Below are 15518 nucleotides of genomic sequence, written 5' to 3' on the forward strand. Positions count from 1 at the left end.
AGCAGGGGTGTCACTAGGACTTTCATTTTAGGGGGGTAAGCCCCCAATGAGGGTATATATACACTCACCGGCCACTTTATTAGGTACCCCATGCTAGTAACGGGTTGGACCCCCTTTTGCCTTCAGAACTGCCCCAATTCTTCGTGGCATAGATTCAACAAGGTGCTGGAAGCATTCCTCAGGGAGTTTGGTCCATATTGACATGATGGCATCACACAGTTGCCGCAGATTTGTCGGCTGCACATCCATGATGCGAATCTCCCGTTCCACCACATCCCAAAGATGCTCTATTGGGTTGAGATCTGGTGACTGTGGAGGCCATTTTAGTACAGTGAACTCATTGTCATGTTCAAGAAACCAATTTGAAATGATTAGAGCTTTGTGACATGGTGGAAGTAGCCATCAGAGGATGGGTACATGGTGGCCATAAAGGGATGGACATGGTCAGAAACAATGCTCAGGTAGGCCGTGGCATTTAAACGATGCCCAATTGGCACTAAGGGGCCTAAAGTGTGCCAGGAAAACATCCCCCACACCATTACACCACCACCACCAGCCTGCACAGTGGTAACAAGGCATGATGGTTCCATGTTCTCATTCTGTTTACGCCAAATTCTGACTCTAACATCTGAATGTCTCAACAGAAATCGAGACTCATCAGACCAGGCAACATTTTTCCAGTCTTCAACTGTTCAATTTTGGTGAGCTCTTGCAAATTGTAGCCTCTTTTTCCTATTTGTAGTGGAGATGAGTGGTACCCGGTGGAGTCTTCTGCTGTTGTAGCCCATCCGCCTCAAGGTTGTGCGTGTTGTGGCTTCACAAATGCTTTGCTGCATACCTCGGTTGTAACGAGTGGTTATTTCAGTCACTGTTGCCCTTCTATCAGCTCGAACCAGTCTGGCCATTCTCCTCTGACCTCTGGCATCAACAAGGCATTTCCGCCCACAGAACTGCCGCTCACTGGATGTTTTTTCTTTTTCGGACCATTCTCTGTAAACCCTAGAGATGGTTGTGCGTGAAAATCCCAGTAGATTAGCAGTTTCTGAAATACTCAGACCAGCCCTTCTGGCACCAACAATCATGCCACGTTCAAAGTCACTCAAATCAACTTTCTTCCCCATACTGATGCTCGGTTTGAACTGCAGGAGATTGTCTTGACCATGTCTACATGCCTAAATGCACTGAGTTGCCGCCATGTGATTGGCTGCTTAGAAATTAAGTGTTAACGAGCAGTTGGACAGGTGTACCTAATAAAGTGGCCGGTGAGTGTATATATATTTTTTTAAATAAAAAAAAGGTAACACTAGTTTAGGATCTAATGCTCACTATTATTCAGTTTCATTACCATGCAAAGTCAGGGTTTTATAATCACTGTGGTCCCAAATGTGAAGTACGGAAGAGGGTTCGGTGTTTCCCCGAGAAAATTTTTATTTCTCTGATCTATATATGTGCATTTTAAGATGTTTTGAAGGCCAAACAAATTGGATAACAGCTTTAAAACCATGTCAGTGGGCAGCTGATTATTTTTCTCTCCTCAGCATCATCACACTCTTTTTCTCTTTGTTTTTATCTTGCCCTGTCTCTTACCCTACTAAAGCTGAGCTTTGACTGATATAGGCTTTTCATTTTTTGTCTGTAATTGAAGAAAGTAAACATAGGGTCAACTGATAGGTTGATTTTGCCTATGAATCATTTTCTCAGACGCGTTTATTTACTGAAAGCTACTAAAGGTAATTAAGTTAATTAAATGCATTCACAATATGTAGGCTACACATTCATTATTGATCTTATGCCTAATACAGGGCCGTAGACAGGGCTTTATAATCAAAGAGGTCCTAAATTTGAGGTTGGTAGGGGGTTCAAATTTTTTATTTGTCTGATATGTGCATTTCAAGACGTTTGAAGACCAAAAAAAGGGATAAGAAATAGCTTTAAAACCATGTCAGTGGGCAGTAGATTATTTGTCAATACCTGCTCTCTTCTCATCTCCATCACGCTTTCTTTTTTTCTCAGTCTCTTCATCACTTTCTCTTCCCCTCCTTAAGCTGAGCTTTTTTTTAATTTACCAAAGGCTACAATTTGTATTATATTCTCAATATGTACACATTCATTATTAATCTTGTGCCGAACATGATGAAAACGGCTTTGTTAATGTGTCTTGTCCCCTCACAATGACAGTAAACTAATTATTACATTACATGAGTCACGTTACATAGGCCTATTTTCAGTTCAAAATGGCGAAATTAGACAAAACTATATTAGTTTGCCTGATTATTTTTAGTCATTCGTTTTACATTTACGACCTAAAAAAAATGTCAAATATGAAATGATAAGTTTAGCTACTTACTTATCTCGCACTTGACCGTCCGCGTCGAGTTGCACTGTTAAAATGGTTAAAATTCGCGCGCAGCAGCGTCTGTGAACATAAAGCCCGCCTACTTTGATTTGATTGGTCATCTCAAATATTCTGACATTGACGAGCAGTGACAGACCAATGAGGCTCAGATGAACACACACACCCTGTCCTCTGTTTCTGACGTGCTCTCTGCTCTGCGCCGCTGCGGAATGAAGATGAAGAACGCGCTGAATCTGATAATAACAAGACTGAAGCGAACACGAATTTGTGTAGCCTACATTAATCACAAATTTTTAGGGGGGCTAGGCAGAAGTTGGGCCTAGCGACGACCAACAATAATATATATTATTTTTTAAAAATTAAAAAAAGCACCTCAGAAAAAAGGGCACTTTCTCTCCAGGAATAAAAAGGGCAGGTGCTCAAGCCCCCTTTGATGTCTATGTGTGCACGTGCCTGAAGCAGGGCACTAAAACGACACAGTAAGAAAATCAAACGAGCAGTCCCCTTGTTAGTGATGATCGCGTCGGCGCGGCTGTATCAACCACAGCGCTTTAACAGCGTGAGAGCAGCAACTACAAATCTCGGCAGAGAACGATCAGTCCCCTTTGTTATAGTGATGATCGCGTCGGCGCGGCTGTATCAACCACAGCGCTTTAACAGCGTGAGAGCAGCAACTACAAATCTCGGCAGAGAACGAGAGGGAGAATCCATCAGGATATCACGTCAGATAGCACACTTTATAGCCACGGATTGGTCACAGTCATGCCCCATCGATAGCACAATGGGATACAGGGAATCACGCCTGCAAGGCGATCAATAAGCACATCCACCAGACAGCGCGAATGGGCAACAGCACCAACACATAAAGCTGCACTACAGCCACCATGGACACAAGCGAACAAACGGGGAAAACGGACGTGACGCATCCCGGGTGTCTTCTTCTTCTTTTCGTTTTATGGCCGTTCACTCCTTTGGAGTATTACCGCCACCTACTGTTTACCTTGCGCACTTGAGTAGCCTAATGGATCTGATAAAAAAAAAAAAAAAAAAAAAAAACTTTACCATTCCAGAGCATCAGAGCCCGAGCTTCAGCTGACGCTGCGTGTTCAGCTCCTCCAGCTTCCACACGAGCTCCTCAACCTCCAGGATGATCTGAGCTTGCTCTTCCTCCTCAGCTCTAGATCCTGTGATCTAGCCCTGTAAGCTCTAAAAATGTTACCACGTCCTTAAACCTCTGTCTATCACTCAAACCCTTTCCCAATAGATCCATGATACTCACTGGCCTGTTCTTTATATTACTAAAAAGACTGCTACGCTGTTCTTCATATTTACTACACTTAAAAAACACATGTTCTACTGTTTTAATAATACCACATTCATCACACATACCATTTCCATGCTTTCCCATTAATGCCAGCAGGGGCGGATTGGCCATCGGGAATACCGGGAACAATCCCGAACGGCCGGTCCATTTCAGGCCGAAGACCGGCCGGTGGTCAAAGAGCATTGTTTTTTTTGTTTTTGTTTTTTTAATGATACGCGACAGGTGTAGCAGTCGATTCTGTTCCCTACCGGAATTCCTGTTCCCCCTGACAACGCATGCGTAGCAGTTGCAACGAAGCTCAGCTGGATGTACGGAAAGCGAAAAAGGCCAAAAGCATTGGCGCAACATTTAAATATCTTGATACACTGCAGCATAATAAAATGGTTCTCGCACTCCAATCATATTTCTGTGAATTAATTTAATTAATTTAGCACTTGTTCATAGTTTTTGTATTATGTCTGAATATATTCAGTTGAATTGTGCCCATACAAATCGCCTTGTGTCCATGTTGACATCCAAACTCAATGCCTCATATTATTGTCTTATTATTTATAAAGATTGCAAAACGTCAGAGATGACAGGTTTATGATATACAACTTTGTAAACAATATAAAAATATATTAACAACAAGTTCAATGTCACCAAAATACACACTTGTATTTGTGTATGAGAAAAATAGTTCCTCAGTTCCATTATAGTTCCATTATTGTCACAAGGGAAACACATTTTCAGGTGACACCTTTTGTTCCCTGTATGAAATAAAAATAATGAAATAAATATGAATAAAACCATATATTGCTATTACTACCTTTATTATTATTTTTGACATGCAAAATATAGGCTATGGGTGCAACATAACAGTCTAATCATAATTAATTCAATTTCAGAGGGCACTAATTAAATGAATAAATTACCCATATTAATAAATGGTGTTCTAAATTGGGGAGATGACCACACAACATTGTCTCCTGAATTTTTATTCTTGCTGGCACATTCCAACAATGGATCCAAAAATGTATGGGGAAATCATGAACTACAAAACTCAAGGCACATACCCATTTGCATTAAAAAGACCATAAATATGTAATTCTCAGACGTTCCTCCAATTTCCAAATTGATGGCAATTAATTCCAAATGATAATTATTCTACACAGTGGAGACAGCTCTAGCTTAGCTCAGCTTAGCCTTCTTATAATTAACTTGCCAGGAACTAGAACATCAAAAATAACCTATCCTGCAATTTCAGTTTAAATTAGCCTATTTCTTTCATTGGGCCTTTGTAAAGGGGCCATCTAAATTGTTGTTTAGATTTATTTTACTAAAGCTAATAAAGCTATTTCAATAGATGGCCAACTTTACTACCTCTCCATAAAAATGGAATATATGTGTTTCTTGCAATAAATAACAATATCAGTCTTTCAAAACAAGCATTATTTATTTTATAATATGAGACATTAAAAGCACCTTTGAAGTGATTGTGATTCAAATAGTCCTGCACTAGAGGCTTATCTGTATTTTACAGTCTATGGTATTAACAAGAGCCTTAATAAAACATCACATTGAAATTGGTAATACGTTTTAAATTTGAAAAGAAATAACCTGGATTGAATTGACAGATGGGAAAACTCAATTAGGGCTACAAGTTTCGGAAATAAAATTCAATACTTTTTTAACCTTTTGGCTTCCCGTACATCCAGTTGTGCTTCTTGCTCGTCATAGATATGCTTGCTCGTATTCAGTTCTGATGGTACGTATGGTAACTCGGCAACTACGCATGACTTGTAGTATGATTGCGTAAAGGGAACAGGAATTCCGGTAGGGAACAGAATCGACTGCTTCACCTGCCTAACCGGCCGCTCAGATGCAGCAGAACGCTGTGTGTGTGTGTGATTCAGACTGGGCCAAACCAATACTTTCAATCTGAGGGGGGATACGAGCGGCCCCTCCCAACTTGGACTGATCCTCGTTTTTCCTGACATCCGATTGGCTCAAACTAGGCGCCGATCAAAGGAGTTTACTTTTGGTCATGTTTGGCGGGTTTGTGTGAATGCAATGCAACAGAGACGGACGGTAAAAATGGCGAAAAGAAGCAAGAGGTCCTCGCTGCAGCCTGTAGCGCGATGACGTAGCTGGATGGTCCAATACGTACTGGACGCTGTTACGCGCATGCGCGGTGGTGTGTTTTGGTGACATCATACATGCATGCGCATTACTAGAGAGTTGGTGAACAATCGTGGAACAATCGGACGTGCTTTGATCTTCCAAGAAAAATGATGTAATAATTAACAACATTGATTGTATATTAGTTGGTATTTCATCTTTGGAATCTTTATTTACTCTTTTGATGTTTCAACATGTATAGTCGTCTGTAGTGTTATGCATCCGAAGCGAAACGTGTTTATGTGGTGGTTACAAAAATATATAAATAATAGTAGATAAATATGTGATGTGATGTAAGACGTGACAAGACACGAGAATGTGTTTCTTAAAGTTTCTTCTTAAAGAGTTTATTTCTTTGACGATTGATGTTCCCTGCTCAATCGCTCGATTATGTGATTGCTTTTCCCTTGGAAAAGGTGGGGGAGGGGGCGCGGCACAGACTCTCATGATTGATGCAGCAGCAGCAGCAGCTCCGTGTCCAGTGTGTTACAGATTTCTCCCCTCATCAGGTATGGAACACATTGATGCAATGAGAGTATGTTTTTGACATGTCAGAGTTTTGATAAATGTAAACTACAGTGTTTAATAAGTTAGTTATTACTGAAATGTAAAAGTTCGCTTCAAGTTCACGTCTGTGTCGTGTGTGCTAGTTGCGCATTTCATGCTAGTGATGGCTAGTGACCACCATGCGGTCTCAGAGAGATGGCGCAAGATTAGAGTAAATCCACAAATATGATGTATTTTGGTTGGATTATGCAATGATTGCAGGTTGTGAGTTTGCATGTGATTGAACATGACGTGTGAGTATATTATGTTATAACTGGATATTATTTTATAGTTTATTTTTTGGATACAGTAGTCACAATGAAAGACTGTATGTATGTACTTTTTGTTTTCTATATTGTGACTTCCCTTGAAGGGATGCTTTGTCATTTATTGACAAGTGGAATTGAGTTTGAACCGTTTTGAATGGTTGTAAAAAAAAAAAAAAGAAACCAATACACAGACTCTCATGATTGATGCAGCAGCAGCTCCGTGTCCTGTGTGTATTTAATACAGATTTCTCCCCTCATCAGGCGGTGAGGGTACTACATTTAGCTGATATGACTTTTAAGACAATCACAGCGATTATCATTTTAATCTTTTACTTCAGAACATAATACCATATGGACAGACTGCAGGGCTAATCTAAAATTAACATGACTCTGCTCGGCTAATGATTACTTATTTGTTATTGCATTGTTCTAGATGAATGTCTTTAAAAAGGGCAGTTGCCCTGTAATTTCAAGGTGCACACAGTGCTGTAACCTGTATCACTGTCCTTTTTGTGAGACGTACAAAACCACATCACAACTGTTCAGTGATAGCCATGTAGAGAATCATCTCAAATTGGCAGTACATCATGATGGTGAGTATAATTTCACCTCTACTAATATTATTTTGCTTTATAAATGTTGATCAGAGTAATGCATGTGTGTTACTTCCCCCCCCCAGATTTTGTGATTGTTAAGTGCAATTTACACTGTAGAGAAAATGCACATTTTCACTGCTGTTACTGTCCTGCTACGGTAATAAGAAAAGTGCAGTTTATTACTCATCTTCAAAAATGCAAACAAAAGTTGGCTATTCCTGGCCAGGAAGCTCAATCTCCACTCCTGCATAGACCAGCAGCCACTGCTCCACTTCCTACTATTTCGGCACAGAGTTCTCAAGTCATTACACTGTCATGCCCCATGGCTATCCAAACATCTCCATCTCCAGTTACATCAGTGTTTCGGTCTCCACCAATGACACAGTCTTGGACAAGTCCCTTATGTCAAACTTTGCAACCTGGGACAACTTGCCCTCTTTCTGAAGCTCCATTTTCTCTTTCTGCATCCACCCAAGTATTTCCATCTCCGACTATTTCCTCTGTCCGTGTTCCACCAGTGCAACCAACAGTAAATCGTCCTCAACCAAAGAAGAACAGAATCAGATGTGATCATTGTGATATGGAATTGAATAAAAAGAACTTGCGTGTTCACATTAGAAGAAAGCACACCATAGTTTTTATTACTTTAAATCTTTCTTACAATAGGTGTTGTCAACTGGAGTGCATTCTGCAGTGACTACAAGGAGATGTATCGAGTGCCATATACGCTGACCAGTTGCTTTTGTTGTGGGGACTTATTTAAAGACCTCCCGCCAGGCTATGTTGGAGATGGAAGGAAAGGAATCCTTCGTGCCTTTTACTCGACCAAAGACTTTGAAGGTTACTGCTCAGCAGACTGCTTCATCTGTGACGGCAATCACTATAGCCCAAAGGACAACTATTTATAAATATAGCCTAAATGGTCACTCTAGTGACAAGCGCTTGATCTGACTGCTGTAATCAGTTTGTATATGAAACTTAAAATATTTTCTTTCTTTTTTTACTTGTCACTTGTCATAAATGGTCACTTTAGTGACAAGCGCTGATCTGACTGCTGTAATCAGTTTGTATATGAAACTTAAAATCTTTTCTTTCTTTTTTTACTTGTCACTTGTCATAAATGGTCACTTTAGTGACAAGCGCTTGATCTGACTGCTGTAATCAGTTTGTATATGAAACTTAAAATCAGTTTTTTAAATGTACGTACATGTCCTGCAGACACTGAAAAAAAAAAAATATATATATATACTTGTGGTGACAACATGCTATTAATCCCATAAAATTTAAGTTTAAAATCATGTGATTTAAAAAGTTGTAAAATTAACTATTTTGCATGTATGTAGAGAGAAACAAGGATCATATTTATGTAAATAATTATTCATCAATAATTACTTATTACTATTTATCAGTACTATTACTACACAGGTTAGAACATCTCTATAGAGAGCCTAAGTCCCTCCCCTCTGCTTCCGGCTCATGGGACCTTATTTCGGAAAAAATATGTATGGGAGTCAATGACGAGAGACAACTTATCTTTTTATTTCGTCTGAACTGTGCCCTGAATTACACATATGATGTTTGTCAATTTAAAAGATAAGTATGAAAGTCGCAGTTTGTCATAAAACAGAAGAGTAACTTTATGTTTGATGTGAAAATCGCTCAATGAACTACATCTCCCGGGAAGCGAAACAACGAGCGAGATCCAAACATCATGTGTGTAATTCAGGGCAGAGATCGGTACTGCGCATGCGTCCATGACGTCGCCAAAACCCACCCCCATCCAGTACGTATTGGACCATCCAGCTACGTCTTCGCGCTACAGGCTGCAGCGAGGGGTGTCTCAAAAGAAGAGAAAGAAATGGGTGGGGCAAAAAAATAAGAATTAAAAAGAAAAGATTTTTGGCACAAGAGGCCGCTAAATGGGCCAAATTAACAGACCTTTTCCGTAGTGGAAAGAGTGCTGTGGCAGCCGGAGGTGCAGATGAGGAAGAAGGACCCAGCAGCATAGACAGGACAGGTGCACGATTAGGGATATATTAGTGATTTATTATACACTGAAATTGTTTATTTGCATTTAAATATAGGCATTTATTACGTGGTTTGGTAGAATTCCTATTCTACCAAGCCATTTTCTATGACTATTTGACTATTTTCTTTAGTGGAAGCAATACAATCGTTTTTAAATAAATAAACTGCTTTTTAAATCAATATTTTGTGTGAAATTATTGATTTATTTGGTAGGTAGCCATGTAATAAGCGGGATAATGTATAGTGAGGCAGCTGATACAAACGCTATAACAACCGCCTCGCTATACATTATCCCTTACATAGATTATATATTTATAGATATATTATATATTATAAACAGCAGTTTGCAGTTTGTCGTCACACACAGACAACATCCTTCTATAAGCAAGGAATCTGTATGTCTGTATATGTATATTTGTTAGTATTTGTAACTATTTTATCACTCCGACTGACTGTACACGACATGCTGGTAGTTAGCATTAGCAGTATACTGTGACTTATGTTTTCGAGATTAGGTTTTGCTGACCTGGTTGTGTTCAGTGCAGTGGTGACTTGCTTATACAACCTGAAGAGGCAAGTGTCATCCTAAAATTTCTTGAAGGTCTTCAGTGTAATCTGATTCTCTATATACCATAAAAACACTATTAGAATTAAAATAACTGCAAAAAATCCTTCTGCTCGTGCACCTAGGGCACTCGCGTAAAAGGCCTCTCCATCTTAAAGTCCCGGGCTGAATTTCAGTCCCAGTACGTCCCTGAATGCCAGTGTTGATTTTAACCCCGTATGACCCATCCTTAATCTAGAAATCATTACCTCTTCCTTTCTATGTCTTCCATAGCACGATTCTTTTTTCCCTACTGATTTTACAATACTATAATACCACCTACCTGTACTGCTACTTTCCCATCTTTGTTGCCATATTCTTATTATTTCTCTATTAATTATTGATCTAACTTCATTTCTTCCTAAAGGTATCTTAATATCTTCCAATTCTTTCCTTAACGCTTCTTTTGCTAATTTATCCGCTATTTCATTTCCTACTATCCCAATATGTGCCGGCACCCAACAAAAGTGTACAATTATACCCTCTATGTTCAGCCTATATAATAATGTATAAATTTCTACTATCAGATCTTCTCTGTCAGTTTTTGTTGACAATATACTTTTAAGTGCTGATGCAGAATCTGAGCAAATTACAGTCGCTATCCTATTTGGCTTAGTCTGCTCTAACCACTGCAGTCCTACTATTATAGCTGTTAGTTCTGCTGAATATACAGACATTTTATCACTCAACCTTAAACTTATTTTTGTCTCAAATTTTGGAATATATACTCCAACTCCAACTTTTTGTTCGACTGGGTCTTTAGATCCATTTGTATAGATCTGTATACAAGAATAAAAATTTTCTCTCATAAAACCATTGATTTCATAACTATTAGTATATCTTCCTTCTGCTTTCTCCCGATCCTCCAGCATTCTCATTTCAACATTAGGTTCAGGAATATTCCACACTGATACCCCTTTTAACGGCATATTGGGACAAATAACTACATTTTCCAGACCACATTCCTTAACCCATTGTTTATACTTCCATCCAAAACTATTCCCATTATTCTTCTTATATTCCCAACAATCATTTAAAATTGCTCGTGTACAATGACTCTTATTACAACCCTGCAAATTAACCCAGTACATCATTGTAAGCTTTTCCCTTCTTAAATCTAGTGGCATCTCCCCCATTTCAACCCTGATGGCATCTAGAGGGGTTGATCTTATTGCTCCACAACAGATTCTAAGTGCCCTAGCCTGTACGTTGTCCAACTTCTTTAGCTCTGATTTTGCTGCACCACCATACACTGCACACCCATAATCTAAACTAGACCGTATTAAGGCTTGATATACATGTAGTAGTGCACTTTTCCTTGCTCCCCACTCATATTTAGCTATTGAAGTCATGCAATTTATTACTCTTTTGCACTTGTTCTCAATTTTCTTAATATGTCTATTCCATGTTAATTTTTCCATCAAATATTAGTCCAAGGTATTTAAATTCTGTCACTCTTTCTAATAATTGACCATATAATTTCAAAGTCAATTGTTCCATTTTTCTTTTCTTAGTAAAAACCATATATTGAGTCTTTAATACTGAAAACTTTAGACCCCATTCCACTGACCACCTTTCAACTTCGTTTATTGATTCTTGTATTCCTTTGACTACATTCCCTAAGTTCCTACCTCTTTTCCACACTGCACCATCATCTGCATACAGTGCCTTCCCCATACTTGGTTTAACTCTTTCATAAATATCATTAATCATTATGTTAAATAAAATTGGACTGATTACACTTCCTTGAGGAGTCCCATTCAGAATATCATGCATTGTTGAGATTTCTTCCCCTATTCTAACCTGAAATGTACGCTTGAACAAGAAATCCAATATCCAGTTGTACATTCTCCCCCCTACTCCTATTTTATCTAGCTTAATTAATAGTCCCTCCCTCCATAAAGTGTCATATGCCTTTTCAATATCGAAGAAAACAGCAACAAGAAATTCTTTCATTGTTAAAGCTTTTTTAACCTCACTTTCAAATAATAACAAAGCATCCATTGTAGATCTTTTCCTCCTAAACCCACTTTGAGCTGATGATAAAATCTCATTTTTCTCCAAAAAATAATTTAATCTTCTTACTATCATTTTTTCCATCACCTTACATAATGTATATGTAAGAGCAATTGGCCTATAACTACTTGATTTTGTTGCATCTTTTCCTGGTTTTGCAACTGGTATCACTATTGCATTTTTCCACTCTTTGGGTAAGGTGCCTTCCTTCCATATCTGGTTATATACATCCAGTATGACTTTAATGGCTACGTCCGGTAAGTTTCTTAACATACTATAGCTTATCATGTCTCTCCCTGGTGTTGTATCCTTTGAATTACTAATAGCAATTTTTAGCTCAAAGAGATTAAAATCATCATCCATGTTACTATCAACTTCATGTTTTTTTCTTACAAACATTCTCATACATTTTATTTAACTCTTGTCTTCTTTTTAAAAACGCATCACTCAAGTTTTCAATACTATGGACTTTAGCAAATGTTTTGGCCAATATTTCTATCTTTTCTTTATCCGTTCTGGCCACCTTTCCATCTTCCTCAATTACAGGAACTTGTTTATGAGTATTAATACCATTCATTTTCCTTATCATTTCCCATACCACATGCATTCCAGTCTCTCTCCCAATTGTGTTACAGAACTCCTTCCATGCTTTCCTCTTTGCGCTTTTAATTACCCTTCTTGCAGCTGCCCTTTTTTTCTGATAATCTATTACTGTATCTTGAGTTATTAACCTTTTTAAAATCCGGAATGCCTTATTCCTTTCTTTAATTGCCACTGTGCATTCTTCTGACCACCATGGGACATTTTTCTTTCTTTTTCCATTTCCTCTCATTAATGGTATAGTTAGGTTCGCTGCTAAAATAATTTCACTTACTACTTTTTTATATCTCTCCTCAATATTCCCTTCCATCTTCATATTTTTGAAATTTTCTTCACACAACACACAAAACTCCTTCCATTTTGCCTGTTTAAATCCCCACCTTGCACACTGGTTAAAACTTTTCTTTTGTACTGCACTCTGAATCTCACAGACTATAGGCCAGTGATCACTGCCCAAATTATCCTCTTGTACGCTCCAAGTGCACTTACCTGCCAATGCAGCTGATGTTACTGTGAGATCCAAACATGACAAGCCGCCTTTAACGATATCCATTCTTGTTGATTTCCCATCATTCAAACATACTAATGAGTGTTCTTCTATACATTCTTCTACAACTAACCCGTTATTGTCTGTACTCTTACTACCCCATAGACCATTATGTGCATTAAAATCCCCACATATAATAACTTTACCCTGTGACTCACCCATCACATCTTTTAAAATACTATTATTTATTTCTTTGCATGGGTTATAAAAGTTTGAAATTCTAATTCCTTCATTCCTCCCCGTTACTTCTATACTTACATGTCACCGATGTTAAGGCCAAGGGTTATTTACCACACTCCGGAGGAGCAGACACCGGAGGCAGACAACCAAGGTAAGTTAAAAAGGTAAGTATTTATTAAATTTATAAAAGAATAAAAGCAGGAACAGGCATGGGCTTTTCTCGTCGTCAGACTCGTTGAATCGGCTCGTGGGACAGACAGTGGCTTTTCTCGTCGTCAGACTCGTTGAATCAGCTCGTGGGACAGACAGTGGCTTTTCTCGTCGTCAGACTCGTTGAATCAGCTCGTGGGACAGACAGTGGCTTTTCTCGTCATCAGACTCGTTGAATCAGCTCGTGGGACAGACAGTGGCTTTTCTCGTCGTCAGACTCGTTGAATCAGCTCGTGGGACAGACAGTGGCTTTTCTCATCGTCAGACTCGTTGAATCAGCTCGTGGGACAGACAGTGGCTTTTCTCGTCGTCAGACTCGTTGAATCAGCTCGTGGGACAGACAGTGGCTTTAAAGGTGTGTTGAGCTTTTCTCCCCTGCACCCTGCACACGATCTCAGGGACCTGGACACAGCTGAGGGGACAGATCAATTCGTGAGGGGACGAATCTTCAAAGTTATGGGTCAATTTCATCCGTCAGAAACTCAGAGAAGACAGTTGTTTGATCTCACCACACTCGTGCATAAATCACTCTTGTAAATCTCCACACGTGTTTAATTCACTCTTTTAGACACTGCAAACTCACTCTATCTTCACAGCGATTAATCAACTCGTTTCTCTTTTCTTCATAGGATGTATGAACCACAGAATATTGGACTCAGAAGATAAACATGGATTCAGCGATCTTCCCAGCCGCTACTGTTACTGTCAACAGGATAACACACTCTGCCCACAAACACAGGTTAGTCGTACACTGGTGATGGCAATCTTCACATGTGTCTTTCTCCAAAAGGTGAATCATAAAGGGGTGCACTTAACTTTTCCTCGGTGAATCACGTGAATCCTGCAGCGGGTTTCCACTCTCTTTACTGCCAGTCACTCTCCGTCTTCCTCTGTGAAGTTTCCTCACTTACTCCGTTGCGTTGCTGTTCGTGGTTTCTTTAAAAGACTCACTTAATGAGCATGTCTTCGGGGGACTCAACATGGAACACCGATCAGGTCTTAAACCTCTGCTTCCTGCACTCGGCGCTGCTCACTGTCACTGCTACAATCCACTTGAGCACTCCTATGGAGCTTTCCTACTGCCAGAGCATTTCTTCCCCTTACTATGCGTCGAGCCCCTCTCTTTATACTCCTTCCTTCCCGGCACATGCTTCAATGAAGCGCTACTCACGGGCTTCAGCTGGCGCTTGTTATGATCGGCGGCCATGACGGGTAAAAACAGAGCCGGCCCGGTGTTATACCGGCATTTCTTCCCCCTGGAAACAAGTCAACCATTCTTTGGTTCCCGGTTTGTTCACCCGGTGACACCCTCCCCCACCGGACTCGTTCTAGTCCCGAGAACGGGCTCCGGACTCCCATTCTCCGTACCTGGTAGGAGGTACTCCTTGGGTCTCCCGTTGGGAGTGTCGGGTTGGGATAACAGGCTCTTCCTCCCTTGGTTCAGGAGTAGGGGCCCTAGGGACCACAGCCCAACCCACCCAGGGTGGTGCAGGGGCCACAGGCGCCAGCGGCGCCTCCGGCTCTTGCTGCGGATAGTTGGGGCAGGGGCGAAGCAAGTTTCGGTGTAGGATTCTCACGGGGCCAGTTTTCCCCTCTGGCCGAATGGTATAGACGGGCTGGTCCGGCCTCTGTCGTTGCTCTATCACATACGGCAAGGTTTCCCACCGGTCACTAAGCTTCCCCTTCCCCTGGCGCCGGTTATCCCGCACCAGCACCCGTTCTCCGGGTAACAGGGGGGCCTCTCGGGCAGTACGGTCATACAGACGTTTGTTCTTCTTGGCGGCCACGTCGAGGTGCTTGGACACTTTCTCATACGCCGAGTGAAGTTGGCGATGGTGTCGGTGTACCCATTCGGTGGTAGTAGCGGGGGCCTCGGCCACTGTTGCCCCGAGTAGCAGATCTGTGGGCAGACGCACATGTCTCCCAAACATCAGGTAAGCCGGGGCATAACCCGTAGTGCTATGGACGCTGTTATTGTAGGCCTGCACCAGGGCCGGGAGGCTATCCGTCCAGTACCCCTGGTGATCCGCATCCAAAATCCCCAGTAGACTCAAAAGCGTCTGATTGAAGCGTTCGCACCCC

This window comes from Rhinichthys klamathensis, unplaced genomic scaffold (assembly GCF_029890125.1).
Source record: "Rhinichthys klamathensis goyatoka isolate OS25496 unplaced genomic scaffold, OSU_Roscu_1.1 h1tg000433l_1, whole genome shotgun sequence".
Taxonomy (NCBI): domain Eukaryota; kingdom Metazoa; phylum Chordata; class Actinopteri; order Cypriniformes; family Leuciscidae; genus Rhinichthys; species Rhinichthys klamathensis.